This window comes from Physeter macrocephalus, chromosome 6, assembly GCF_002837175.3.
Source record: "Physeter macrocephalus isolate SW-GA chromosome 6, ASM283717v5, whole genome shotgun sequence".
Lineage (NCBI taxonomy): Eukaryota > Metazoa > Chordata > Mammalia > Artiodactyla > Physeteridae > Physeter > Physeter macrocephalus.
The window spans coordinates 64250613-64278196 of record NC_041219.1 but is presented as its reverse complement, the minus strand read 5'-3'; the positions used below and the strand labels follow the sequence as shown (position 1 = coordinate 64278196).

The following is a 27584-nucleotide window of genomic DNA, read 5'->3' as shown; positions in this document are numbered from 1 at the left end:
ATGGCAAAGCTGCACTGTGGATCAGCTGGAAAAGAGTAATTTCAGTAAAGCTCCTGAGGGAGCTCGGAGGTGGATATCTCCCTAATTAAGCTTCCAGATGAGGACACAGCTGGCCAGCACCTTGATTTCAGCCTTGAAAAATGCTGGGCAGAAGTCCAGTTAAAGCACACTAGACTCCTGACACACAGAAAAGCTGGGATAACAAATGTGTGGTGTTTTAAGCTGTTAACTTTTAAAACTTAAGGTATTGAGGTATAATTGACATATAACATTATATTAGTTTCAAGTGTACAACATAATGACTCGATATTTGTATATTTTGTAAAATGATCACCTTAATAAGTCTAGTGAACTTTAGTCACCATACAAAGTTCAGATATTTCTTCTTGTGATGAGAACTTTTAAGATTTATTCTCTTAGCAACTTTCAAATATGCAATACAGTATTATTAACTCTAGTTACCATGCTGTACATTACATCCCCAACACTGATTTATTTTATAAGTGGAATTTTGTACCTTTTGCCCCCATCCCTCGTCTCTGGCAACTACCAATCTGTTCTCAGTATCTATGAGCTTTTTTTTTCTAATTTATATTCCACATTTAAGAGAAATCATACAGTGTCTTTCTCCATCTGACTTATTTCATTTAGCATAATACCCTCAAGGTCCACTTATGTTGTCACAAATGGCAGGATTTCATTCTTTTTTATGGCTGAACAATTTTCCATTTTATACATAGATACATATATATTTGGCACATTTTCTTTATCCATGCATCCATCAATGGACACTTAGGTTGTTTCCATATGTTGGCTACTTGTAAATAATGCTAAAATAAACATGGGAGGACAGATATCTCTTTGAAATACTGATTTCATTTCCTTTGGATATATACTCAGAAGTGGGACTGCTGGATGATATGGTAGTTCTATTTTTAAATTTTTGAGGAAGCTCCATACTGTTTTACATAGTAACTGCACCAATTTACATTCCCAACCACAGTGCACATGGGTTCCCCTTTCTCCACACCTTTGCCAACACTTGTTATCTCTTCTTTTTGATAGTAGCCATTCTAACAGGTATAAAGTGATATCTCCTTGTGGTTTTGATTTGCATTTCCTTGATGATTAGTGATGTTGAGTACCTTTTCATGTACCTGTGGAGAATTGTATGTCTTTGTTGGAAAAATGTCTATTCAGTTCCTCTGCACATTTAAAAATTAGATTGTTTGAGTTTTTGCTATTGAGGTATATGAGTTCTTCATATATTTTGGTATTAACCCCTTATCAGATATATGGTTTGCAAATATTTTCTCCCATTCATTTTTTAATTTCTTTTACTGTGCAGAAGCTTTTTAGTTTATGATTTTAGAATGAAATCCACTGCTTGTAGGGTATGAAATCTCAAATTATATTCCAAGTGAAGAAAAGGGAGACAGTTAATATGGATAATTTTGATATTGCTTCCACTTTAGTGTTTTGGACAAAAGATCAGCTGTGGTGGGTTTTTTTTTAAATAACATCTTTGTTGGAATATATTTGCTTTACAGTGTTGTGTTAGTTTCTGTTGTACAATAAAGTGAATCAGCTACATGTATACATATATCCCCATATCCCCTCCCTCTCGTGTCTTCCTCCCACCCTCCCTATCCCACCCCCTGTGGTGGTTTTGTGGATGGAGACAGAGATAAAAAGTGATAGAGATAGAGTTAGAGACAGTTTGATGGGATAAAAGAGATCCCCTTCCTCCACCATCACTTACACTTTTCTGAGAGGAAATGTTACCTTCAGAAAGAATCCATTTGAAGCTGGCATTTTCCCTAAGTGATTCATACAGAGCAATTCCAAACTAAAGCTATGGTTCTAGTAACATGGACATGCTCAGGAAAAAGCCAGAAGATCCATATCTAGGAATTCAAAGGTTATTTTTTCCCAAAAAAGTAGAGTCAAAGTCACATCAATATGAAGATTATACCTTCCTCATATAATGCTAGATTGTGTTGTCTTGGGAAGAAAACTCATGGAAGTGAGTTGCCTTTGTTCTTTTATAAATCAAGTGGAAAATGGTAGGAGTGCCCACTGATGAAGAGACCAATCTGGAATCAGAGCACTCACCATCTTTACCCCCACAAAACCAAAGCCCGCAGGGCCATTCGCAAACTCCTCTGTCCCTCTGGGAAACCTCAGGCCCAGGAAAACCCCATCACCTTGTGAACAAAGCCTGTGTATTTAACCACACACAAGAACGTGGCTCCTTTCTCAAGTGGCGAGAAGTTGGAATTTCCCTGAGAAAATGGGTGGAGACCCTCGATGATGGAGGCTTGAGCAAGGTCTGCAGGAAGAAGGTTAGAGTTTGGGGAGGTAGAGTTCAGGAACAAAGGACAACAGTCTGAAGCCCTGAGGCTTTCCCTCTTCCTCTCTCCCTTGTGTGGTACAAGAGAAAGAATTAGGTAAAGCCACAACTTCTAGGTTTTTATGCTTTGTACTGTTTGGAAATGCTTATTTAACTCTTCTATAAAAAGAGCTGCTGAAACGGCCATTGTAGCTCAGTGTTTATTTAGTCTAGAATATAGAGTGGTGGCCCTTAGAAAGAGGGTCAGGCCAAATTAGGGCTGAGGGTGCACTTTTTCACCCAACGTGGCCCTCTAGGGTCAAGTCAGCAGATAGAAACTACACAAGTTATTTGAGTAGAAAGAACTTAATATAAGGAATAGTCATATAGATATAAAGGTGATAACAACTAAATGAGTAAAAAGAGAACTCTAAGGAATCGTGGAAATAGCAACTTCTGGAAGCGTGCACCATCCCTAGGCCTGAAGGAGCAAAGGGAACAAAGAGAAAAACTTAGACATTTAGAGAGGGGTCCCTGGGGTGCTGAAACCCAGACCTCTGAGGAGGAGACACCGGATCGTTGGCCGCTGGTGTCTGTGTGGGGGTGGGGTAGGGATGAGGCTGGTTCTACAAGTGCTGAAAAAATTGCAAATTGGAGTCAGTGGTGGCTACAGATAAGGCATGACGTCTACAGGGGTGATAAACGTGTGGCCTAAGTGATTTTCAGTAGAACCCCTATCAGACAGGAAGCCACCGATCACCAGTGTTGCATTTTCCTCTCATGGCCCTGCTGGAAGAGCCTGGCGGAGGAAAGATGTGATTTGTAGTCTGGGTTCCAAGGTCACCAAAGGAGAGAATTTGAGGGTGGGGTGGAGCTGAGAGACATTATCTGGCCCAACAGGCAAACAGAAAATATATCTAAGTGTGTTTGTGTCATCGGTGATGAATCTAAAGGAAAATTGTAGCTGCTTTTATTTTTTAAAATAAATTTATTAATTTTATTTATTTATTTTTGGCTGCGTTGGGCCTTCGTTGCCGCGCGTGGACTTCCTCTAGTTGCGGCGAGCTGGGGCTACTCTTCGTTGAGTTAGCAGGCTTCTTACTGCGGTGGCTTCTCTTGTTGCAGAACACAGGCTCTAGGCACGCGGGCTTCAGTAGTTCCAGCACGCGGACTCAGTAGTTATGGCTCACGGGCTCTAGAACACAGGCTCAGAAGTTGTAGTTCAAGGGCTTAATTGCTCCGCAGCATGTGGGATCTTCCTGGACCAGGGCTCGAACCCGTATCCCCTGCATTGGCAGGCAGATTCTCAACCACTGCGCCACCAGGGAAGTCCCTGTAGCTGCTTTTTAACACACTTTCTGATTCCCCCACACATGCCCAATCAGCTGTATTTCCTGCTGACACCATCTACCAAGATACCATTAGAGAATAATCTTTGATTCTTTTGTTTTTCATACTTTGTGTTCAATTAATTACCAAATCGCATCAATTCTATGGCTTACGCAACTTCTCCTCACCTGTACTGTCACTAACCTAGTTTAGGCACACATAATTTTTCACATGACCTAATGCAACTCCCTTCTTAGTGGTATTTTCTGTCTCTGGTTTAATCTCTCTTTAGTCTAGTGATTCTCACCCCAAGCTGTATAATAATACCATCTGGGGGCTTCCCTGGTGGCACAGTGATTGAGAGTCCGCCTGCCGATGCAGGGGACAAGGGTTCGTGCCCCGGTCCGGGAAGATCCCACGTGCCGCGGAGCGGCTGGGCCAGTGAGCCGTGGCCGCTGAGCCTGTGCGTCCGGAGCCTGTGCTCCGCAACAGGAGAGGCCACAGCAGTGAGAGGCCCGCGTACCACAAATAGTAATAATAATAATAATACCATCTGGGAAACTATTTAAAAGATCTCATTCCCAAGGATCTTGATTTAATTGGTTTGGACTGGAGTTGGGGATCAGTATTTTTAAAGCTCCCTAGGTAGTTCTAAAGTGCAGCCAGGGCTTCTCTGGTGGCACAGTGGTTAATAATCCGCCTGCCAATGCAGGGGACACGGGTTCAAGCCCTGGTCCGGCAAGATCCCACATGCTGCGGAGCATCTTAAGCCCATGCACCACAACCACTGAGCCTGTGCTCTATAGCCCGCGAGCCACAGCTACTGAGCCCGCGAGCCTAGACTCCGTGTTCCGCAAGAAGAGAAGCCACTGCAATGAGAAGCCCGCGCACAGCAAGGATGACCCAACACAGCCAAAAATAAATAAATAAATAAATAAAATTTTAAAAAAAATAAAGTGCAGCCAGCTTGGAGAACCATTATTTCAGTCTGCTCTCCATATTAGTATCAAATTTTTTTTTATTATTGTGTGCTATCCAAATCCAATAACATCAGTCCATTACCCCAAATTCCTCAATAGTTATCTCTATCAACAGACAACATATCCAACTGGCATACCCATGGTTCTTCTTGGTCCAGTTTCCACATACCTCTCCAACTCCTGTTCATTCTTCTCACTGAACTTAAACTTCTAACTTCACTTTCCAACAGTATTGAGCCACTTGCAATTTCCTAAGCATAAGATATTCTCTCACTTATCCATGAAATGCATAATTTTTTCCCTACAGGAAAGGAACCTCCCCGAACAATAGCAAGTTTTAATCACATGGTTAAAAACACATCGTGTAACTTTAATGTTTTAAAGCACCCTTCAAACATTACTTTCTGAGATGTCGGTTATATGAACATTTGTGAATGCATAGAAAATGAGTTGAAAGAAATTCATTAAAATGTTAACTGTGGGGCTTCCCTGGTGGCGCAGTGGTTGAGAATCCGCCTGCCGATGCAGGGGACACGGGTTCGTGCCCGTGAGCCATGGCCGCTGAGCCTGCGTGTCCGGAGCCTGTGCTCCGCAACGGGAGAGGCCACAACAGTGAGAGGCCCGCATACGCCAAAAAAAAAAAAAAAAAAATGTTAACTGTGTTGTCTCTAGGCAGCAGGGTTATAGATTTTACTTTTTCTCTATACCTTTATGTAGTTTAGAAATTTTCTACAATGGCATGTGTTACACTTTTAAACAGAAAAAAAAGTAATAGAATGTATTTGCAAAATCATTTATGTGTTTTAAAGCACTGTATATATCGAAATATCTAAATCTACTTGATTCTGAATTAAGAAAGAAGTATTTGATTAATAAAATAGTATAATGAGGAATGCTAACATTTGCTTAGAGTTTTAACCCTACCCCCCACTTCCTACACAAAAATGTATTTTTCCTTTATCCACTAGATGGCACACTCTTCCCATGTATTGCCCCATTTATAGTGCTGAAGAAACTTTGAAGGGATTGTGCATGGTTTACATAAATATTTTTATTTTTAAACTGACACATTATAATATATTGTTTGTATTTATAAGATATTTGAATATACACTAAGAACTTTGTGGTTTTTAATTATCTAAAATTTACATCAATTTCCTTATAAACACCTCACATTTATTTGTATCGTCCCAACCAATTCTGCTCCAATTAGCCCCATCTCACTACTTAAAAGGTGGCAGAAATTCCCTTCACCCTTGAATTCCTTTTGCTCTTTTTCTTGATTTACACCTTTAGGCTTGCAGATGATACCCAGAGGAATTACTTAGTGTAGCTGGTATTATCAAGGCTAAGAGACCGCCACCAACCTTCTGCGTATAGCAACTCTGCATTGGCAGAGACCTAAGAGTTGGGTCAAATTGAACCAAACTTCCCAAAGCCAGAGAGTGGAAGGAGAAAAGATATTCCTGTGGGGAATGTCCTGAAGGCACATATCTGTGTCAGAATGATTTTAAATCTTGTCTGAAATAACGTATTCAAGAGTATTAATGAATATTCCCAAGATTTTAGAGGATAATAGATCATTAAGCAAAATCTAAAACATTAACCTTTGCCCATTTCTCACTGATGTTTGCGTGTAGGGTATTACAGGTATCAAAGAAATCTCCAATTCTTTCCAGTTAGTTTCTCTTTCTCTAGCCCTTTTTTCCAAAGTCCAATTGCCTGTCAAAAGTGGTTCCGCTCTCTGGCTCACTTTTCTTAGATGATGACTTATCTGCCTGGCACTACATTTTCAATTTACAATAAACAGCACTCGGAATGAGTCAAATTCGGTAGCCTTGGAGCTGTTTTTCTGCCCAATCAACTGGGCGTTTTGCTTTCGAACATGTGAGGTACATTTCTAATGTCTAAATTTAAGGGCTGAGCATTATATGTATTAGAAAAAATATATAAGCACGTTATAATTGTCATAATTTTTTCTGATTAAAAACTATACGTTCTTTATAAAATTTTTGAAAGACTGTAAAAGCTCAAAGAAGGAAAATTTAAATTGCTCATAATTTCCCCATCCAGGGAAAGTACCCTATAAGAGTCTATTTAAACCACCTATAAGGGTTTGCATTTAGAGAAGTAAGTCTAGTATCTCTGCATTCTCATCATTTTTCCCTAGTGAAATTTTATTGCGTGGAGTTCTATTGCTATTGTGAATGATTTTAAAGACAGTAACAAAAATATAGTCTGTTTTGGCCTTAAACTAGATGTCAGCCTATATTTAAAAGCAAGCCACTTTTAAATTATTAACATTTTATTTTCTCTGCCTTACGTTTAAGGTTAAATATTCTTCTTCATTTATATTAACACTTGGGGCTTACAAATGAACTCTGAGGCATGCACTGTAGCTATTTGAATCGATCTTTCTTAGGATAACAGAAACTCTGAATGCTGTTCTTACTATTCCACAATTTTCTGTAGGGCCTCAGCAAGTTAATTATCTTCTTTGTGTGCTTAATCCTCTTAGAGTGCAACCCTCATCACTTCTGCATGCCATGCCATTCTGTGAGGATGAATGTTTCCCTTTATCCCCTGTGTATAGAAATGGGGAATAAAAGAGAGAGAATTTAAAAAAGAGAACAGGGAGCCTCAGTTTTGCATCAACCTAAGAAATATGGATTCAGTGTCCATGGAATTGAAAATGTCTGCTTCAATTCTTTAGGACATTTCAGAGCATAATTTGAATTTTAAAATAAGAAGATTAGAAATCAATATTCAAAGTGAACATTGGTTGCTTTCAATTATTTTCCTCTTTTATTCAAACAAACCTAAAAGTAACACCATCTGTGCCTATTAATTGCTATTTGCTATAAGTGTAAAGTGAATTTCAAAATAAATGGAGCTATAAATTTCTTTCCAAACGTTTTATATTAATTCATTCAAAGAACATATGTGGAGCACAGAGATAGGTGAATAAAACACAGTCTTTACTTAGAGTCTAATGAAGGAGTCAGAAAAATGTAGAGTGAAATGTATCAAAAAATATCTGTTTAGTGCTGCTGTGGTCCAGGGGATGTCTTAAAGATTGGGGGTAGAGCAGTGAACAAAACATACAAACATTCTGCTTTCACTGCACTTAACGTTTCAGCAGGGGCAGACAGAGAGTAGATAAATACAGGGGTCCCTTGGTGTCAGCAGGGGATGGGTTCCCAGACCCACCACAGATACCAAAATCGGCAGGTGCTCAAGTCCCTTTTATAAAATAGCGCGGTATTTGCCTATAACCTGCGCATATTTCCCTGTATACCCTAAATCATCTTTAGATTACTTGTAATACCTAATACAATGTAAGTGCTATATAAATAGTTGTAAATCCAGTGTAAACGCTGTGTAAATAGTTGCTGGTGCAACGCAAATTTAAGTTTTGCCTTTTGGAGCATTTCAGGGGATGGGAGGGGCAAGGAGGCCACCGAGGCTTGAGTGGAGTGATCAAGGTGGACACGGTAGCAGGTAACCATAAGGGAGGTAGCGGGTTGCTGGCGGGGGCACAGGGGGAGGCCACGTAGGTCTTTGTGAGCATTGTAAGGACTTTGGCCATCACTTAGAACAAATTGAGTAGCCAACAGGAGAGTTTTGAATGAAAGAGTGAGAAGACCTGGGGTAACACAGGGACACAAATTAGGAGCATACTGCAATAACCCCCAGGGAAAAGGATGGAAACTTGTACTAGAGTGGGAACAGTGAGGGTGAGAAGAGGTGGTCAGAGTCTAGATATGCTTTGAAGGACACATAGCCAAAATATTCTGATGGATTGGATGGAGGCTGTGAGAGAGAGTCAAGTTTTGTTTTTTAATAAAGACATATTGGAAATTCCCTGGTGCTCCAGTGGCTAGGACTCCACGCTTCCATTTCAGGGGGCACAGGTTCCATCCCTAGTCAGGATCTCCACAAGCCACGCAGTGTGGCCAAAAAAAAGAGACATATTTACATGTATGAAATGCCCCTATTCTGTTGTGTAAAATACAACTTGCGTTATTCTTTGACCACTGATATTCCAGCAACTTCCCAGAAGTTAGTTTTCATTTTTCTAAAACCTAATTTCTCATGGTTTTATCACTCATTTGTCCTGCTAAGTCCTCTTACAGCAAAACTTTGCAATTCCAATGGAATACAATTGAGCACGTGGGGATCTAGCTTTTGTCTGAAAAGACAATATAATTTAAAATCCTGACTCATCAAATTATCTCTGGAAAGCAAATAAACCAATTCTCTTCTCATTTATACCCAGCATTATATAATGAACATTGAGGGCTCCTCTTTTCACGCCTATTTCTACAATTTTCACAGAAGAGAACACGTACCCTTCTTTAATCTTATTACAGGAATCCATCACAACTGAAAATGCATTCAATCCTTCTTCAGTAAGCAACAACCTAGCCACTATAATAAACCCTCTGAGAAGCAAAAAATTTTTGTGCTTCTTTCCCTATGTAGTGAATGCTTTGCTCAGAGGAAAATTTTGTTACTATTTGGTTAATCCATAGATGGGCATGGCAGCATGTAGAGGAACCTATATCAGTTTCTCTGGGCTGACAAAACGAAGTACCACAAACTGGGTAGCTTAGAATAACAAATTTATTCTCTCACAATTCTGGAGGCCTGACATCCCAAATCAAGGTGTTGGCAGGGCTGTGCTCTCTCTCAAAGTTCTAGGGAAGAATCTGTTTTATTTTTTTCTTGGCTTCTGGTGTTGCCAGCAATCCTCAGTGTTCCTTGGCTGTAAATGCATCACTCCAGTCCTTGCCTCTGTCCCCATGTGATGTTCTGTCTGTGTGTCTTGTGTGTTAGATTACTTCTGGTTTATTATAAAAGGATATAACTCAGGAACAACTGGTAAAAGAGATACACAGGGCAAGGTTTGTGGGAAGGAATGTGGTGCTTCCCTGCCCTCTCTGGGAGTGTCACTATCCTAGCACCTCCACATGGTCACCAACCTGGAAGCTCCAGAGTCAAGATTTCTGGTCCAAGTAATACCATTTTTTAGTTAATGAGAAGCTGAGTTGATAATTTTATACTATGGCATAGCTCATGTAATTTCTTTAAAACCAAGGTCACAGGGACTTCCCTGGTGGTCCAGTGGTAAAGAATCTGCCTTCCAATGCAGGAGATGCGGGTTCGATCCCTGTTCGGGAAACGAAGATCCCGCATGCCGCGGGGCAGCTAAGCCTGTGCGCTTCAACTACTGAGCCCACGCGCCTCAACGAGAGAGCCCGCCTGTCACAGACCACAGAACCCAGCACCCTGGAGCCTGTGCACCACAACTAGAGAGAGAAAACCCTCACGCATAGCTAGAGAGAAGCCTGAGCACTGCCACAAAGAGCTTGTGTGCCGCAACAAAAAAAAGATCCCGAACGCCACAACGAAGACCTGACGCAGCCCAAAATAAAAAAAAAACACCAAGGTCACAGATTCTGCCAAAAAGGGTTTATTTTCTTTCCAAGCCATAATATATGGAACACTCCGTATAATTGGTTAAGTCTCCTGTATTCTTCAATCAGAAAAAGAACAAAAAGGCCTTGTTCTGTAATGACGATCAGGCTCCAACACTATTTCTACGGAAGATCCTACCAGATCTTTTAGATTAGTTCTCAAGTCCCCAGGTCATTCACCAGACCCCGATACAAATTTGGGAAGGAGCCAAGTGGAAGACCATCTTCATCTACTATATTTAATACAAGTAATTCAAAACTTTGGTTGCATCATTCAAATGGTGCAATGTTCCAGACTCTAGTGAACCAGAGTTTTGCATTACCTATACGAAGAGACAGTGCTTGTCTGGGGAGTACTATCTGGCAGACCCTCACATGTAGGCAAACCTCATCTACACCATGCAGGAATGACTGGGGCCTCATTAACTCTTTCAGTCATGGATCCAACAGCTGTTTGAGGCTTTCCTTCCTCATGCCATTATTGGTTTGGGAATTCTCTGTAAGCAGAGGGGGCTGGGGATGGCAAAGACAAAGGGAGTGAGGTGGGGACTGACGCCTTATCACAATTGTTCCTGAATATCACCTTTTTAAACATTCAAAAGCCATCAGCAACTTTACTAGCTCTTTAAACGCGGGGCACTGTGACACATCACTTCTACTGCCACCGTCATACCTGGGCCCTCGGAGGTATAATGATTCATTTAAGAAGTACTTTCCGCAGGCTTCCCTGGTGGTGCAGTGGTTGAGAGTCCACCTGACGATGCAGGGGATGCGGGTTCATGCCCCGGTCTGGGAAGACCCCACGTGCCGCGGAGCGGCTGGGCCCGTGAGCCATGGCCACTGAGCCTGCACGTCCGGAGCCTGTGCTCCGCAACGGGAGAGGCCACAACAGTGAGAGGCCCGCGTACCGTAAAAAAAAAAAAAAAAAAAAGAAGTACTTTCCAAGTACTTAAATTGACTCTTGACTGTTCTGAGGCTAAGGATTCAGTGTGAACAAGAGCTCCACTATCATGGTGCTTACATTCTGTCAGGAGAGACAAACAACAAATAAGTATATATGTTAATTACATTATTTCCCCAAATGATAAGGACTGTGAAAGAAATAAACAGCGTGATGTAGTAGAGTTACTTTGGTTAGGCGGTGGGTAGGGCTGGGGAGGCTTCTTGGAATCAGTCAACAGAGAGGTGACATTTGATATGAGACCTGAAGGGTGACGAGGAACATGTCATGTAAACTTAATAAACAGTCATTTAAAGTCCAGTGCGCATAAACCTGGTATTAGGTCTTGGGAAAGGGGTACTGAGATTAAAATATAAAGATGAAGAAGACGTGTTCCTTGCCATCTGGAGCCTAATATCTAATGCAGAAGACCAGTATAGTGTATGTTAATAACCATAATTCACAGTAGAAGTGCTATAAGAGAGATGTAAACAAAATGCCAAAGTAGTACAGAAAGAAAGGGATAGTTCTCATTAAAGTATTTGGAAGATTTGTGAGATGAGCTTCATAGATGAGGTGACAGGTGAGCTTGGCCATAACAATATGGCTCATAGTCATCAAGCCCTGTCTGTGTCAGCCCCTATGCTAATGGGATTTACAGGAATTCTCCCACTTAATCTCGCTAACCCTAAAAGGTAGTTACTATTAATCAGCCTCATTTCACAATAAATACATGAAATGGGGTTTGAACCCAGTTCGTCTAAGTGTAGAGCTCATTCTTATACAGATACTATGCACCTAAATAAGGTAATCAGTTGGTTAGCTATGTTTTTCTCTTTTTAACTTATTCTTTTGGTGTTGTGTATCATCTAAACAATTCTTACCACATAATTCTGAGTCATAGTATCATTCCCAAACTACATGAACATGATAAAAACATTTCAAACAATGAGGCAGAGTTGATAGCTCCCCAAACTGAAGAACGCACAAGTTATTAGGATAAAGTGCATCACAAATGTCTTGGTTTACTGTTTTCTAAACAGAGTTTAATTTTATTTATTTCACCTGAAATTGATGTTTAAAGTAAATGCTTATGTGTAAACAAAAAGGGAAGTTAATCTCTTTTAAAATTCTTTCTGCAGACCATCAAGCTACAAACAGCAATTCTGTAAATAAACCCACAAAGCCAGCAAAAGATCCATAACCTGAGTAGGATGCCAGTGGATAGAAATGGGACTCTTACTGGACACCTAATGTGTGGTCTTTAGACTTGCGTTATGCTTTCTTAGGAAAACAAGATGGTAGTTTATATAGTTTGTATTTGGAAGGAAATAACAAAATTACTCTGGCACATATTATATTATCTCTTTCTTTTCTTTTGTCTTTTATGAAACAATAATATTTTTGTGACCCTGGAGATGTAAAATTGTCACACGTTGATTTATTTGTTATTTTCTGCCTGTGATAGATGATGGATGATCTTAAAAGTTACATTCTGCTATATTCTAGGTAGTGACGCTGAGTTAAAGACAAGACTGTATGAAATTTGAACAGAAGACATTGAGTATTAATTTTGAGGGTCTCTGGTTTAAGTTTACCTAGGTGCTGACTGTGATTATTCCCAGCCCTTTACAACTTATGTTCTAGCATAAGTAAATGAGGAGCACAGTTTGTATTCTAGGAAATTGATGCCTATTTCTAAAAAGTGGCCGTCTCAGCAGAGAGGGTATAAACTGAATAAGACTGTCAATTTGACTGTCTCACTTTTGTGAAACAATCTTTGAAGACATGTTGGGGGATTTTTTTTGTTTGCTTCCCTCTCCAAAAGCTGGGAAAAAAAGATGATACATTGAAGTATATAGATTTGACAATCAATCAGCATTCAGCCTAGATACTGCTATGCGATCTAATTTGATACTGTAATACATGAAATTATATGCATGTTATGCGCTATTACCTTATAAAATGTGATAATTATGTTATATGTAATACACATATATTTAATTTAATGCATATTAATGTGTATCATATATTATATAAAATAATACATTATTATTATATATGATATAATGTATAATGATTTGATATTTTAATACATAAAAGCAATTTCCTACATCTCTCTCTTTTTTTGGTTGAGGTAAAATTGGTATATACCATTATATAAGTTTCAGGCGTACAATACCATGATTTGACGTTGGTGTTCATTACACAGTGATCATCACCAAAAGTCTAGGTACTATTCATCACCATATACTTGACACCCCTTTAGCCATTTTGCCTACCTCTCAATCCCCTTCCTCTCTGGTAATCACCAATCTGTTCTCTGGGTTGATGAGTTTTATTTTGTTTGTTCATTCATTTTTGTTTTTGTTTTTTTAGGTTCCACATATGAGTGAAATCATACAGTTTTTGTCTTTCACCTTCTGACTTATTTCACTTAACATAATACCTTCAGTGTCCATCCGTGATGTTGCAAATGGCAAGATTTCATTCTTTATTATGAATGAGTAGTATTCCATCGTGTACATATACCACATCTTCTTTACCCATTCATCCAAAGATGGAGACCTAAGTTGGCTGTTTCCATATGTTGGCAATTGTAAATAATGCGACTATGAACATTGGAATGCATATATCTTTTTTGGGGGGCTGCATTGGGTCTTTGTTGCTGCCTGAGGGCTTTCTCTGGTTGTGGCGAACGGGGGCTACTCTTCGTTGTGGTGCGCGGGCTTCTCATTGTGGTGGCTTCTCTTGTTGCAGAGCACGGGCTCTAGGCACGTAGACTTCAGTAGTTGCAGCACACGGGCTCAGTAGTTGCGGCACGTGGGCTCTAGGGCACTTGGGCTTCAGTAGTTGTGGGGATGGGATTAGTTGCTCCATGGCATGTGGTATCCTCCCGGGCCAGGGCTCGAACCTGTGTCCCCTGCACTGACAGGCGGATTTTTTTTTTTTTTTTTTTTTTTTTTTTTTTGCGGTATGCGGGCCTGTCACTGCTGTGGCCTCTCCCGTTGCGGAGCACAGGCTCCGGACACGCAGGCGCAGCGGCCATGGCTCATGGGCCCAACCGCTCCTCGGCATGTGGGATCTTCCCGGACCGGGGCACAAACCCATGTCCCCTGCATCGGCAGGCGGACTCTCAACCACTGCGCCACCAGGGAAGCCCCAGAACTAATCTTATTGTCCTTAAGTTTAGCTCAGGACTGGGCTGTGATCCTGTGACTTGTCTGGCCAAGAAACCTTGTCTGGCCAAGAAAACTCCAAATTCATTGGTTACCTTTCAAAAGATCAACTGATGTTCCTGCTAACATTTAGGAGTCTGTTAGTCTCCTGAGTCAAAAGGCATCCAACAGAGATAGAATTAACAGCAAACTCAATTTCTAAACCACAGCTTAATGCAAAAGAGAAAGTAAACAATTCCTAAGAATGTGAAGAAGCACAAGTCCTTCAAGTAAAGGCTTATCCATACGACATTTTCTTCAAAGTCAAATTCTAACCTCTAAAGAGATACACTACCATTCTCTAGCAAAGCTACAATTCTCAAATTACACCGGCCTTTAGAATACTCATATCAATAAACCTGAACACCGTAACTGCTTGAATGATTCAGTTGCTAACCTAATTATTATATTGATTAAATCATTTGTTTTGATTGATTCTAAGTAATTCCTTTTTAGAGAGTATGGATTTCTTTTGAAACAATGGTGTAAGAGAAACATTAGATTATTTGCTGCCTGCAATCAAAAAGACCTACAGTGTTTGCTAAACTTATTGTAATATGCTATAGTGATTGGTTAGTCAGATAGTTTTGTGCGGAGCACAGGCTCCGGACGCACAGGCCCAGCGGCCATGGCTCACGCGCTCAGCCGCTCCGCCGCACGTGGGATCCTCCCAGACCGGGGCACGAACCTGCGTCCTCTGCATCAGCAGGTGGACTGTCAATCACTGCGCCACCAGGGAAGCCCAGTCAGATAGTTTTTTAATGTATTTATCCATCTTATTTATACAATACATCTATTATCAGCATTTATTTTTTAATATTAGAAGCAGTAATGTTGCTGAAAAGTTTTAAAAAGTTGGAAAAGGGTTCCAAAGAACAACATAAATGGATCCTCATCTTTCCGAGTAGCTGGAAAATAAAGACATTAATTACCTGGGGTACTGCATTGCCTCAAAGATCACTCTTATCTGTGACTCCAACTCAATGATTTGTAACGCTGGAATATTTACTGGAGGTTAATACAACCAGCCGCTCGAATTTCTTATAATGACTCCCCCTTTCCATTTAAAGTAATCTTTTAAATATAAATGCATAATATCCTCATGTAAAGCTATAACCTACTAAATATAATTTTATAATTTATGAGTTAAATTTGATACTTTTATATTGCTTTAATGATTCAAGATCTTAGAAAATTTTAAGATCACTATTTTGAACATTAATTCTAATTGAACAAAATGGCATACGGAATATATACCATCTCTTTCAAATAACTATTGTGTTAATCTAGGTGCTCTGAGGAGCAGATGCCAAGACAGCATTCAATAAGGAAATTATGGCCAGTGTAAAATGCTTGTGCTAAAAAACAATGGGGAGAGGTCAGATATGGTTGGGAGACACGTCAGACCCTGATGCAAGTCTGATCCCAAGTGAGGAAGAGAGAAGAAAATGGGAAGAAAGAAGTTTGGGTGGGACCTTGTAGACTTCACCACAGTCAATGGAAGGTTCAGCAAAGCTATGGGTGAGTCCTTGAACCAAAGTTGGCCGACACTGGGATGCTTTGCCTTTCTTTCTTTCTCTTTCTTTTTTCTTTCTCCCTTTTTTTTTTCTTTCTTTCTTTCTTCTTTCTTTCTTTCTTTCTTTCTTTTTCTTTCTTTCTTATTTTTTAAAATTGAAGTGTAGCTGATTTATAATATTGTGTTAGTTTCAGGTGTACAGCAAAGTGATTCAGTTATATACATATACAGATTTTTTCCAATTCTTTTCCATTATAGGTTATTACAAGATATTGAGTATAGTTCCCTATGCTATGCAGTAAATCCTTGTTGTTTTTCTATTTTATATATAGTGGTGTGTATCTTAATCCCACACTTGTAATTTACCCCTACCCCTCTCTTTCCCCTTTGGTAACCATAAGTTTGTTTTCTGTGCCTGTGAGTCTATTTCTATCTTGTAAATAAATTCATTTGTATTATTTTTTAGTTTCCACATATAAGTGATATCATATAATATTTTTCTTTCTCTGTCTGGCTTACTTCACTTAGTGTGATAATCTCTAGCTTCATGCATGTTGCTGCAAATGGCATTATTTCATTCTTTTTTACAGCTGAGTAATATTCCATTGTATATATGTACCACATCTTTATCCATTCATCTTTCAGTAGATGCTTAGGTTGCTCCCATGTCCTGGCTTTTGTAAATAGTGGTGCTATTAATATTGGAGTGCATATATCTTTTCGAATTAGGGTTTTCATCTTTTCCAGATATCTTCCCAGGAGCGGGATTGCTGGATCACTTGGTAACTCTATTCTTAGTTTTTCAAGGAAACTCCATGCTGCTTTCCATAGCTGCTGCACGAATTTACATGGAATGCTTTGTCTTCTTGAGCTGGTCTGCCTTAGTATTGCTACTGCACCTACTCATTGTCTGGAAGTCACCTGTGAGATGCATGTCCTCAGCTCAGATACTGAGGTGAGTTTACAGTCCAATAGCTGGGACCTTCTGTTAATTACTTTCCCTACAGTAAGACATTTGTCAGGCACATTCCTGACACTGGTGGCTGACACAACCACCAAATCAGCATCTTCAGATCTGGCCTCATTCCTGCTCCTAAACTGTGAACTGTCTAATGGAAAGCTCCATCTGAATGACCTCTGACACCTCATATTCAGTGATTCAGTGCATTCCAAAATGAACATTTAGTTCTGTCCTAACTCATACCACCATTCTCCCAAGTACCAACAGCAAACTTTACCTCTTCTTTCCTTTGCCTTCCACATCCAAATAACTAATGAATTCTCTCAATCCAATCTCTACCCTATTTTTCTTTGTCTTCTTTTTTCTGCAGGCTCCCAGTGTTACTGCTCAGGTTTAGACCTTCATCGTATTTATGGTACATTATGTGCACTGCTGGCGTCTCTACAGGTGTCCCCCACCTCCCAGAGCTCCTCCCTAATCAATTTCGAGTGCTGCTGCCAGGTTAATCTCTTTCAAAGGGCAGCTATTGTACTATTTCCATTCTTAAAATAAAAACCCTTCAGAGATATCTGCACACCCATGTTCACTGCAGCATTATTCACAAGAGCCAAGATTTGGAAGCAACGTAAGTGTCCATTAGCAGATGAATGGATAAAGAAGATGTGGAATATTAATCAGCCATGAGAAAGAAGGGAATCCTGCCAAGTGCAACAACATGGATGGACCTTGAGGGCATTACACTACGTGAGATGTCAGACAGAGAAAGATAAATACTGTATGATCTCACATATGCAGAACAGGAAAAAACTGAACTTGTAAAAACAGAGAGTAGAATGCTGGTTACCAGGGCCCAGTGGTAGGGAGATATTTAAGTGTACAAACCCAAAACAGGTAGGTAAATAAATCCTGGCGATCTAATGCACAACATAGTGATTATAGTCAACAATACTGTATTATAAACTTCAGAGTTGATAAGAGGGTAAATCTTAACTGTTTTCAACACAAAAAAAATAATAAGTATTTGACATGATAAAGGTGTTAACTAACATGACGATGGTAATCATATTGCAATATATAAATTATCAAACCAACACACTGTACACCTCAAACTTACACGATGTTATATTTCAATTAAAGCCCGATGAAAACAAAACAAAAACCCCTTAAATGGCTCCCAATTTCTTACAGAGTGAACTTCTATACTCACAGCCTCTCATTCAGGGCCTCCATGATCTGGCTCCACGATCTAGCTTTTCAATTTTTCCTCCTAAAATTCCTTTCATACACACTGATCGGAGTTTTCCTGAGTTACAGTGGGGCCACAATTATACCCTGAACTTTCCTACCTTCATGAATTTTCCTCCTAGACTTGCTTTTATTTTCTCAGTAAGTCCTGTGTTGCTACAAAACCATCCATCACAGCCCAGCTGAAATGTTACTTCCTCTACAGATCTTTCCCCAAGTCCCTTAACTGGAAGTGCTCTATTTGCTGACATTTGCTGGTATATAAAATATGCCTCCAGTTTATAATGAAATTTGTGTTATGGGATATGGGGATGAGTGCACATTATCAAACATGTATTGAAATTGATTTTGTGTGGAAAAATGTATTATTTGGTTCATGCAAATACCAATACTGTAATCCAGCAGGAAGGCATCAATTCTGGGTATGCAGAACTCTTAGCCCTGAAAGGTGGCAATTGCAAATTTCAAAAGAAATGCTTTGATTTCCTGGAATACTGGCATATAGCAGGCAGCCACACAGCAAGTTTACTGGTAACTGGAGATCACATAATACAGTAAAGCAAATGCCACTACAGTATTTCAGCCAGTACTTTAACTAATACCAAGCCACAATATAAAGTAAATGTGGCTGAATTATTATACAGCTAGCTGAAGTCCATTTAGGAAAAAATCATTGATTATGAACCAGAACAAAAGATAAACCACAGTAATACAGCTGAACGAACTTCAATATCGTGTTTATACGTGAAATGTTTGTTGAATATTAGTACCTAGCAAAAAACAGTAAAAAAAAAAGGAAGTACATTCACTTGTACATGATATTACAGCAACACCATTGCTGCATTTAGCTATGGCTTATGCTAGGAATAAATTTAAATATGTAATGTTTGGGGAATAACTGAGACACTATATTGGGTCAGTCTGCAGTCTGTGGTTTTAAATTTTTGCTAAGAAAGATGGCGATAGGATGCAAATGCAAAAACCGTTGTTTTGTTTCCCTCTTCTGAACCCTCACAGCACAGCACCAGGCATCTCTCGGTACATGTGCCCATTTCAACCTGCTGCTGTATTTACGCTGAACTCTACTGAGCTAGGATTCTTGAGGGTAGGCTGTGTGCTAATTCAGCTTTCTATCTTCACAGTTATTTGCTCATGGATGAATGAAAGAAATGAGATCAACTGAGTAGGCAGTCAAGAAATAGAAGGACAAGGAGAGGTTGATCAGACAGACAAAGGAGAAAAGGGAATCACAGGCTGAGAAGAGCACGTGGGGAAGGCATCCTTGTGTGAGCAGGACGTTCAGCATATGGAGGAACCGTGAGAAAAGCAGCTGAACAAGTAGAAGCCGAATCACAAAAACTTCCCATGTCACACTGAAGTTTGGACTATATTCTTTAGGCCAAGGGAAATCATACAAGGAAATGGAAAGTTAAGATTTTTAGACAGATCTTTCTGGCAGAGCAGAGGTTGGCTGGGAGTATGGGGAAGGGATAGACATGGTGGCAGTGGGGGCAGGGAGACCAGTTAGGAGGAGGCTATTACAATACTTCAGACAAGACACGGTTAGGGTTTGTCTTAAAACCAAAGCAATGGGAATGAAGCAGTGGAAGGAATCTGATAGTATCTAGAAGCTTTAAGCAAAGGGACTTTGTAATTGACTCTACACAGGCTGTGAAAGAGTGGCAGGATGAGTCTTAGACATTTGGTGGTGGTGCCATCCATGAGAGCAGTGTTTTAGGAAAGATACTGAATTCTGCTTTGGGACCTGAGTTGTGGGGAAATAATGGGACTCATAAGCAAATCGAAGAAATGTGATTCAAGAGATAGCTAGAGAGCCGAGAGAGAGCTGATTATTACATTGTACTTAACTGTGCTTTATCTTTCCATACCTTGGGCTATCATTCTTCCCTTCCAATAATTTTTTCAGGCTTCCAGAATCTCCTAATATTCATATTCTGTATGGAAGATTGCTTTCAGAATCCTCTATTTTTTCCCATATGGAAAGGCTCCTTGACCTGCTGTACATTTCATGTGTTTTACTGATCTTATAGAGCCCATCCCCATCCCTTTTACCCCAAGGATAAAATTTAGAAAAAAACCTGGTAGGCCACTAGGTCATTCTAACAGGAGATTTTTTTTTTTTTTTTTTTTTTTTTCTGCGGTACGCAGGCCTCTCACTGCTGTGGCCTCTCCCGTTGCGGAGCACAGGCTCAGCGGTCATGGCCCAAGGGCCTAGCCGCTCTGCGGCATGTGGGATCTTCCCGGACCGGGGCACAAACCCGCGTCCCCTGCATCGGCAGGCGGACTCTCAACCACTGTGCCACCAGGGAAGCCCTAACAGGAGATTATTTTTCAACATATATTGAGAACATCTTGGACATTCCAGAATCCTTAATGGGTAGCACTTTTCCTATATTTTTTTTGTATCAAATTGTGAACCAGCCTTTTTGGTGAGCATGAGTATAAAGCTTTATAAAATTGAATTTGTGAATTCCTAAATACCAGTCAGAATCTCTGACGATAGTATTTTCATAAGCAAAAGATGCCACCATGCTCCTTAAAAAAGAAAAAATCAATGAACCTCTACATTTCTAAAGCAGTACATTATCTTTCACAACCTTAGAGAGTTATTTCTAAGGACAGGACTAGAGGTTTGGATAGCAAATTTAGTTGATGTTTAAAGTAAAAAAAGAAAGAAAGAAAGAAAGAAAACATTCTTACTTAACTGAATATTGACCTGTTTCTCCATTCAAAAGCAAATGTGGGAATTCCCTGGTAGTCTAGTGGTTAGGACTTGGCACTTTCACTGCTGGGGCCCGGGTTCAATCCCTGATTAGGGAACTAAGATTCTACAAGCGGTGCACCACACACACACACACACACAAAAGCAAATGTGCCTGCAGAAAAAAGAGAAATATTACGTATGATAAACTCACAACCAACATAAAACAGCTCACTGTCTCAAGAAATTTACTTTATCTTTTAAAGGATAAATTTATCTTTATGGGGGTCATACATTTTTTACATGAGTAAAAATTTCAGGAGATTGCACCCAATCCTGTCCCTTACCAGCACAAACTTGAAAAGTACCTTGTTCCTTATTCAAACTTGTTTCTAATGAAAAAGAACTCTTTTACAAGGCACCTTTCTGTGGTGCTCAAATATCAATCATAACCCTCCTGAAGTCATCATGTAACATGCTGAATCTTTCTTGCTTATTAAACAGTAAAATTTAAATGCCCTCATTTCAATCTTAATACTTGGGATCCTGAAATGGTCAAGATCACTTACAAATTTCAAACCCCAAGGGGCTAAAATGGCCAACAAACATGTATGTGAGAATCATTGATTTTTACCAGTGATGTAAAATCACCTCTAGGCCACATAGTCTCGGATAGAACTAAATTGGTGCGTAATTTCTCTTAAAGCACAAAGTGAGAAACTTTCAGCTGCAGGAGAATTTCCAAATTTCAGACAACACAGACTTACATTGGAATGTATCCCAAGACCTTGGAACCGATACTAAAATTATCTGTGACACATAGGCCAGAATTTAAGCACTTGAATTCTCAGCACAGAGATCATCTTGTGTAGATGACAAACAAATTCACAGCCGCCAAGTTTTATGATTCAGTCAGGAGACAATTTATTGAAACTTTCCGCATGATCTCAGTATCCTTGGACTTTACTGTGAAAAGCTGGGAAGTTGGAGAAATAGTAAGTTGTGGAATAATTTAAAATATGAAATATTAAAATTCTACTATTAAAAAAATACTTACTTATTTTGGCTATGCAGGGTCTTAGATGCGGCATGCGGATCTTCAATGCAGCATGTTTAGTTGCAGCCCATGGATTCTCAGTTGTGGCATGCATGTGGGATCTAATTCCCCGACCAAGGATCGAACCCAGGCCCCCTGCATTGGGAGCGCCAAGTCTTACCCATTGGACCACCAGGGAATTCCCCCTAAAATTCTACCTTTCAAAAACCAGCACAGTAACTTGAATTCTTTGAATTCCAATTCTGAGATGTGCAAGTAAAGTTTAGTGACTTTACTCTCTTGGTTTTGATTCCTGGGTAATCACAGATGTCCAAAGGAGAGTTTGGCCACACTGCGTTTCCATAGACTATTGCCTAGTATTTTTCACTTGTTCTGAATGGTGAACATTTTTTTCTTACAAACATTACTGGTCACTTTGACAATGTTAGAAGAAATTCTCTATTTCAGAGGCTTGTTAGGAAAAAAGGTCCCACAAATGCTTAGCATCTTCTATGGTCCAGGCAATTGTACTGGCTGTTTTCATTTTTGCTTAATTGAAATGACTCAGTTTCATTTTATGAAATTCATTTTATGAATTCAATTTATGTCAACTCTAAATATGAGAAGTATATTAGTTTTCTATTGCTGTGTAACAAATTAAACAAATTACGACAAATACCACCCATTTATTAGCTCACTGTTGTGTCGAAGTCTGGACAGTCTGGGCATGGTGTGCCTGGATTCTCTGCTTAGAGTCTCACATGGCTAAAATCAAGGTGTTGGCCAGGCTGTGTTCTCAACTGGATGTCATGATCCTTTTTCCAAGCAGAATTCAGTTCCTGTGGCTGTAGAAATGAGGCTTGCACTTCCTTGCTGGCTGTCAGGAGGGAGCTTCTCTTAGCTCATAGAGACCTCCTACATTCTTTGCCACGTGGCCCTCTCCTTCTTCAAAGCCAGCAATGGAGAATCTCCCTTGTGTCGAATACTCCTTACACTTCAAATCTCTCAAGAACGGACCTAGTCCCTCTTTCAGCCTCACTTAATTAGGTTAGGCCAAACTTGGATAATCTCCGTATTTTAAGGTCACCTGATTTCAGATCTTAAATGCATCTGCAAAATCCCTTCACAATAGCACTTAGCTTAATGTTTGATTGAATAACTGGGGCAAGATGTGTGTATACCAGTGGGTGGGGATTCTTGGGGACAATCTTAGAATTCTGCTTATCAGTCTCACAAGTCTGTAATCAAAATGTCAGCTAGGCTATGTTCTCATCTGGAGGCTTGACTGGGGAAGTAAGTGCTTCCAAGTTGATTCAGGTTGTTGGCAGAATTCATATACTGTAACTGTGTGATTGAGGACCTTGGATTTTTGTTGGTTGTTGGCTGACAGTCACTGGTCCCAGCAGTGACCCACAGCTCCCTGCCATGTAACCATCTCCATAGGCAGTTCACAACATGGCTATTTGCTTCTTGAAGACCAGTAAGAGAGTATCTTTGTCTAGTCTACTAAGACAGACTCTTATATGATGTAATCTAATCATGGGAGTGACATCCTATTATCTTTGCCATATTCTTTTAGTTAGAGCAAGTTGCAGTTTCCATCCTGCAGTCAAAGGAAGGAAATTATACAAGGGTGTATGACTCACTGAGGGTCACCTTACATTGTATCTGCCACAAAAAGTCTGTGCTCAGAGCAACTTTGGAAGTTCAGATCAAAGTGGCTTCCAGGGTTTTAGAGAACAGGGCCTTGGTGAACGTGCAGTAGTTGCCATCAGATGTAAACCCACATGGTTAAATGGGTATCCTGTTTTCAAACTCCAGACCTGATATCAGATTTTCTGGGTTTGAATCCCAGTTCTTCCATGGATTAACTGTGCAACTTTACCTCTCTGTGCCTCAGTTTCTTCCTCTACAAAACGAAGATGACAGTACACCCCCCACACACCAAGGATCATTATGAGGATTAAGGAGACATCATTTAAAATGGATCCTGATATACAGTAAGTGCTCAGTAAGCATTAGACATTATTTTATATTCCTGCTCTCCCTCTGGATGATTATATTGCATCTTTCATTCATGAATTTATCTAAATCTATCCTTAAACCTACGTATTGTTCTTTTTTTTTTAGATCTTTATTTTTTTTTAACAGAACTTTTTTTAAATTTTTATTTTATTTGACTTTTTAAATTTTGGGCTGTGTTGGGTCTTCGTTCCTGTGCACAGGCTTTCTCTAGTTGCGGCGAATGGGGGCTACTCTTCATTGCGGTGCATGGGCTTCTCATTGCAGTGGCTTCCCTTGTTGCAGAGCATGGCCGCTAGGTGGGCAGGCTTCAGCAGTTGTGGCTCTCAGGCTCAGTAGTTGTGGCGCACGGGCTTAGTTGCTCCGCAGCATGTGTGATCTTCCCAGATCAGGAATCGAACCTGTGTCCCCTGCATTGGCAGGCAGATTCTTAACCACTGTGCCACCAGGGAAGTTCCCTATGTATTGTTCTTTTTTTTTCTAAATGGAGTTGGGAGGCCAGCAGAGGGAGCTCTCAGGCAAGTACATTTTTATTTTTATTTTTATTTTATTTTATTTTTGGCTGTGTTGGGTCTTCGCTGCTATGCATGGGTTTTCTCTAGTTGCGGCGAGCGGGGGCTACTCTTCATTGCAGTGCACGGGCTTCAGTAGTTGGGGCACATGGGCTCAGTACTTGTGGCGCACGGGCATAGTTGCTCCGCAGCATGTGGGATCTTCCCAGACCAGGGCTTGAACCCGTGTCCCCTGCATTGGCAGGCAGATTCTTAACCACTGCGCCACCAGGGAAGCCCTGTATTGTTCTTGATATAGCCTTATCCGGTCTTTTAAACTTTTAGAGCTCCTCTTCTTTTCATGCATTTGGTGAGGTAGTCCACATTCATTCTCTGTTCACATATTATGGTGCTGATTATGCTTTCTCAAACACTTTTAATTTTCAAACTATTAATATATCTCTTGAGGGAAGTGAATCTTAATGTAAATTTCCTTTGACATATTTGAATTTTATGTGTCTTGTTCTTTAGATGAGATTCAGTGGTGGACTATGGTTAAATGGTGATTAAATCTGGTGAGTGTTGGTCGTTAGAAATATATATATATATACAGGTTGTAGTGGTGGGTGAAGAGGTATATATGGGGGTGATCATTGATCACAAAAACAAACATTCTGGGAATTTACACAGTCTGTATGTTGGAGGGAAGCTGAATCAATTCTACTGAATTAAATTGAGTAGCACTAGTTCTGTGCTCAGCTCTACACCAAGCTCTATACAAGAACAAAAATGAGAGAAACCTTGTTTTCTATTCTGAGTCTTACAGTGTTGCTAGGGAAACAAAGCTCATGCATATTAGACAGACATACTGTAAGATGGCATAGGATTACATTAAAATTAGATAGATGAGTATATGAGTATAAGTGATGTCAGATCTCAAAGGAGGGAGGATGGATTAGAGAGAGCTTGCTAGAGAGGCTTTGGATTGTAAGTAGAATTTGGAAAGGTAGAGAGTAATGAAACACACCTTCAGGGATGGGAGATATTTTGAGCACTAGTTTGCCATTCGAACTGACCCTTATCTCTTACAAGACCACAAGGAGAGCAGAATAGGGATTTATGTTAGGGAGAGAGTAGCAGAGCTTTTACTCTATCTAATCTTTATGAGGTGATCATTGCTCTTATTTTGTGACCGTAGACCTTAGGGTAATGGGAGTTAAAACACCTATTTGAAACATGAAAATGCCAAAATGTGAAGTGACATGCTCAATGTCATACTACAGGATGTTAAGGGAGGATTCAGTTGTCTAGTTTCTTTGTTCATTTGTTGTTTGGAACAGAAAGCCCTAATGTGAATCTTTTCCATATTCTATAACTTAAAAAAAATTGTGGCTAGCCTTGCATGTAATTGCAAATGAATACCAGAGACAACAAAACAGGGTATTAATTTCTCATCTAATTAAAAGATATAATAAAGTATAAAATGCTTCATCTTGTCTTACAATTATGTAAGTTGAAAAAGTACTTTCCAGTCCACACTTTCTTTAGATTCCTACAGCAAATCTTTCAAAAGAAAGCATGGTTTATAGGTAGCTACTTTCTATTGTAATAACCTATCTAAAAAGTTATATTTCACTATATGTAATAGAAGAATGTATTTTAAGTGGCTATTTATAAATTGCAATTGCACTAAACCATAAGGCAATATTATTCGTTGAGAAAGCTAGTAATTGAATGTTATTATCCAATTGTTTATGACCTTATCATTTTTCAGAGTCTCCCAGAAACCAGTTTTGTACAATGAGCTATTGGAGCAAGAAGAAAGACAGTTAGAAATTCCTATAAGCTGAAATCTCCTTCTCCCAGCCATAAATTCTTTGTCTAGTAAATACTAGCTCATCTTGTGCTCATAAAGTAGGGCACTACACTTCTTTTCAGCTATTTTAGTACATCTTGAATGTGCTTCCCCTCTAACTGAAAAAAGATTTGTGCTCATAAATTCTCCCTGAACTCCTGAGAGCCCCAGTAAGCACTGCCTACAGAGAATCTATTCCAGTAGATAGACCTGGGATCAATATTGATTGTGACAGTAATAAACGGGTTTGATCTTCCCTTTTCAACACTCAAGACTACAAGTAATGCAATCTCAAAGAGACAGAACAGGAAAAGTAGGCGTGGGAGTGGGGAATCCAGGTTTATGTCTTGTGCCAGAAAATAGACTAATTGTCATTTGAAGTGTCTATCTATTTCTAAGTCAGGCAGCAAAGAGGAATGGAGCCTCCCAAATTCACTTTAAATGTAGCTAGAACCTGAGGGTTGCCTGGCTTTTTGTGTGTGTGTGTGTGTGTGTGTGTGTGTGTGTGTGCACTACCCAAGGACACCTGCTAAGGGGGCAAGTGGGGTTAAATCCAGCTGTCAGTTGGTTTAGCAATCTATGTGCCTATGTGAGAATATATCTGCTTGGATGAAGGGGGTGTCTTTTTCTCATTCACACAACTGCTCTTGTGTGGAGTGGTTGTGGCCCTACTAAATACCACCTCACTGGCCCGCAAAGCAAATGCACTAACCATGCCTGGGGAATCTTGAACCACTGGGATAAATGTCTTCATTCTGCTTATTCTAGTTACACATGTGACTTCCTTTCTCTGTGTGAAGACCATGTTAAGAAGAAATTCTCAACTTATGCTGAAGACAGCTTTCAACTCTCTTCAACAATGAAGAAAGGAAAAAATATTCCACCTTCATAAAAAGTTGCTGTTTATGTTAATCCTCCCTTTCTGTAATGAGATTTTAAAAAATATTTAGCTCCGAGACAAAACAGAATGTCACTAGTTTCTTACGTGGATCCTTGTCACCTGCTAAACAGTTCTATCATGGGACTTCCAAACACACTTTGTCATTCCATAGTTGACATTTTTCTTTCTAACATCTTTATTGGAGTGTAATTGCTTTACAGTGCTGTGTTAGTTTCTGCTTTATAACAAAGTGAATCAGCTATACCTATACATATATCCCCATATCTCTTCCCTCTTGTGTCTCCCTCCCTCCCACCCTCCCTGTCCCACCCCTCTAGGTGGTCACAAAGCACCGAGCTGATCTCCCTGTGCGATGCGGCTACTTCCCCCTAGCTATCTATTTTACATTTGGTAGTGTATATATGTCCATGCTACTCTCTCACTTTGTCACAGCTTACCCTTCCCCCTCCCCATATCCTCAAGTCCATTCTCTAGGAGGTCTGCGTCTTTATTCCCGTCTTGCCCCTAGGTTCTTCATGACCTTTTTTTTTTAGATTCCATATATATGTGTTAGCAT

General features: G+C 39.9%; 1 long non-coding RNA gene across 2 annotated transcripts in view; it reads left to right on the top strand.

The window, feature by feature from the left end:
- The window catches only part of LOC102986435 (uncharacterized), a 28129-nt gene extending 556 nt beyond the window's left edge, over positions 1 to 27573 (top strand). The window contains exons 2-8 of one of the 2 annotated variants that reach the window (XR_008617669.1): positions 15570 to 15800; positions 16543 to 16750; positions 17127 to 17647; positions 19144 to 21718; positions 23660 to 23759; positions 24804 to 24847; positions 26896 to 27573. This is a non-coding gene — a long non-coding RNA (uncharacterized lncRNA). The remainder of the gene's footprint in view (positions 1 to 15569; positions 15801 to 16542; positions 16751 to 17126; positions 17648 to 19143; positions 21719 to 23659; positions 23760 to 24803; positions 24848 to 26895) is intronic. The other variant, XR_003680273.2, reaches the window with a different exon arrangement.
- The last annotated feature ends 11 nt before the right edge of the window (positions 27574 to 27584 follow it).